Consider the following 3,315-nt stretch of genomic DNA (forward strand, 5'->3'; position numbering starts at 1 on the left):
CTCTCCCCCGGGACCCCGTGCGCCGGCAGAGCCCCCACACGCTCGGTGCATGTGCGGGGCTCGGGGTGCATCGACGTGGCGGTGGAACCGCTCTGGGGTGGGATATGGGCTGTCCCCAAAGCCAGCGTGCGGTGGGTGGGCTTGGCTACCCTGCCTCAGTTTCCCCATTGAGGTGGCCTGGTGGGTGCAGCCCCAAACGAGAGAGGTTTAGGGCTAAAACCGGGGGACGGCGGCGTTTTAGGTCGGGGTTCGCCATCCCAGCGAGACCCCAGCAGCCCCCTGACACCCTCGGCATCACCGGCACCCTGGGATCACCCGGCGGAGCCTGCGGTGCCGCTCCAGGAACCGTCACTCGAGGAATCCCGGGCGCGCTGGGGCGGCCCAGACAGACAGACAGACACGGGAGGCGGCTCCTCTCGTCCTCCTCCTCCTCTTCCTCCTCCTCCTCCAGCGGGACACGTGTGATGAGCGCAGTCAGGTCTCAGCCCACCCTGCGCCGCCGGCACCCAAACCTGCGCGTCCCACCTGCGGCACCAGGTGCTGGGTGGGTGCTGGGTGGGAGCGGGGTGGCAGCCGGCGGGAGCCCCCCCGGCGCCCCCCCAGCCCAGCCCCACGCCCAGGGGAGCGTTTCTGCTGAGTCGGGTGGTTGCAGGCGGCTGAAAACAACCCGGGGGCAAAGTCCGGGGCTGGGCCGACGGCGGGAGCCACCTCGCCCCAGCTGGGGCACCCAGCACCCCGCTCCCCACAGACCCCCACCCCCGGGACCCCCGGAACGGGGACCCCAGGCAATGGCACGCCCCTCCACAAAGGCGCTGACCGCCTCCGTGCAGCCGGACGTGGGTGCCGGATACCGGGGCCGCCCCGCGGGGCCACTGCCGTGTCCCTGCCCCCCAGCACAGATGGGCTTCGGGGGTCCCAGCACCCCCCCAGCCCAGCTGCCAGCCGGGTCAGGGAGGTGAGGGCCTAAGCGCTTTAGCCACGGTGCCAATTAGTGTGATTAGCGCGGGCTGGGGGCAGGGCGGACCCAGCCACCGGCCAGGGATCCCCGGCCGTGCGGGCACCGGGGCAGTGTCATCACGGGCACTGCGGCATCACGGTAGGCACCGGGGCAGCGTCACGGTGGGCACCAGGGTGGTGCAGATCTGCCTGACAAACGCTGGCTGCACCGGCTGGCACGACTGTGCCGTGGGAGTGTGGCCAGGCACGGGGCACCTGCCGTGCCACGGCTGGCAGCACCCGGCACGCGCCGATGCCCGTGTGTGAGGCTGTGCCAAGTGCCACACGCGTGTCTGCGTCTGCTGCTGCCCGCTCATCGCACACCTGTGCCAGTGCCCGGCACTCCGTGCCCAGTGCCACGCGGTGCCCGGTGTCACGGGCACGTGTGGCAGTGGGGACAGTGTGCCGTGCTGTGCTGCCCGTGCCGGGAGGCTGCAGGAATCCCAGGCATGCACAGCAGCTGGGCAGCCCGAGCAAAGGGGATGCCACGGGCCTGACATCAGGGCAGCCCACCCAGTGCCCCCTCCCCACACATGTGGGGTCTGGGCTGTGCTGTGGCACAGGATGGCTGAGCCCAGGGTTGTGTCCTCCCTGTGGCTCAGGGCTCATTGAAGCCACCAGTCGTAGGACAGCTGGTGGCTGCAGGGATGGTGACCTGTCCCGACACTGACTGGGCACCCAACGTTGTGGCCTTGAGCCTCTGACAGGTCCTGTGTCCAAGGGTCCTGCATCACCACAGTGGGACCTGCACCATGACCCGCCCCCGGCCCTGCAGCCCCCACAAACCCCACAGGATTCCCAAGAACACCACATCCAACCAAGGCCACGCCAGCCGCTCCTTCCTGCCGTGTCTGAGCGTTCAGCTGTGCCTCCTTTCCCCATCCCACCACAGCTTCCCTTCCCACCGGAGCTGCCTGGCAGAGAAAGATCCACGCTCCCATATCTCCGTGTCCCCTGTGCCAGCACACGGGATGTGGCTCATCCAAGTGTCACTGCTTGTCCAGGCCACGAAGGTCACCCAATGGGGACCCCCGAGCACCTGGTGTGTGCTGAGGGTGCCCAGCCTCAGCCCTTTGGGGTGGCTGCGGGCCCCGAGCCCCGCGGGGTGCCCCTGGCCCCAGGAGGTGTGCCGGGACGCCGGGAGCTATTCTCAGCCCTTGGCACGGCATGGGACGTTTCTAAATCGGGGGCTCTGGTTCACGTGCACGGGGACGGGGGGGAGCTCCTGGGTCCCCTCCCCGCGGGGCCCTGCTTGAAGGGGGGAGGTGGCCGCCACGAGGTGCCCAGCGTGGACACTCACGAGGGGACACAGGGACACGGCACCCGTGGGAGCCTGTCCTCCCTGAGAAGGGGACGCAAAGGACAGTCCTCGCGGTGCTCCTGCAGTCACCCGACCCTGCCCGAGGGTCTGCAGCGCGGGGGGCATCCCGAGCGGCACCGCCCCTGGGGGCGCGACCCCGCTGCGCCCCCCGCCCTCATGCAGCCCGAGCGGGGCCCTGGGAGCGCAGCCCGCGCCCGCCTTCGCCTATACCGCGCCCCCCCTTCTCCTCCTCCTCCTCTTCCCCCCCAGTCCGGAGGGGGACCCGGGCGTCCGGCCCCGCCCCCACGCACCGGCGGCTGCGCGGGGTCCGGCGGGGCCGGGGGTCCGTGGGATGGGACCCCCAGGGCGGCCCCGCCGCTGCTTCGGTCTCCGCTGACCCGGGAATGCGCTGGCGGGGCGACGAGGGGAGCCGGGGGGGGGGGTCCCGTTCCTGCGGCCGCCGCCCGTCAGGAGGGGTCTGGGGGTGCGCCCGCAGCCCCCCCGTCGCTGCTCCGCAGGGTGCGGGACACCGGGCGTGTACGGCCCGCGCTCCCCGCTCCGGGAGCCCGTCCGCGGGGCGACCACGCCGCGGCCCCGCGAAGGTCACGGCCGCGGGAGGGGAAGGGGTGCCGGGGAGAACCCCCAAGCGAGAATCCCGCTCCGCCGGCCCGCGGGGCCCGCACCATTGCGGGGAGCACACGCAGCCGCACGGCTCCGCCGTGGGGAGAGGGGCATGCGCCGCGTCCCCACCCTGCGCCAAGACCCCCGGGCAGGGGAGCCCCCCCAAACCGGTTCCACCGGGGTTTGCCCGCGCCCCACGGCGGCCCCAGCCCCCTTAGTGCTCCAGAGGAGCAGCGGGGGTCCCCGGTGCCGCCGGGGGTCAGGCGGGGTGAGGCGCAGCCCGGCCTCCCGGTGCGGCTCCGGTGTCGGTGCCGGTGGCAGCCCCGAGCGGGGGGGTCACGGCTGAAGGTCGCGGTCCCTGGGTGACCTTGGCCGTGGCGCCCGCCCGCCCCTGCCTC

The sequence above is a fragment of the Pyrgilauda ruficollis genome, unplaced genomic scaffold, assembly GCF_017590135.1.
Source record: "Pyrgilauda ruficollis isolate IOZ18807 unplaced genomic scaffold, ASM1759013v1 scaffold161, whole genome shotgun sequence".
Taxonomy (NCBI): domain Eukaryota; kingdom Metazoa; phylum Chordata; class Aves; order Passeriformes; family Passeridae; genus Pyrgilauda; species Pyrgilauda ruficollis.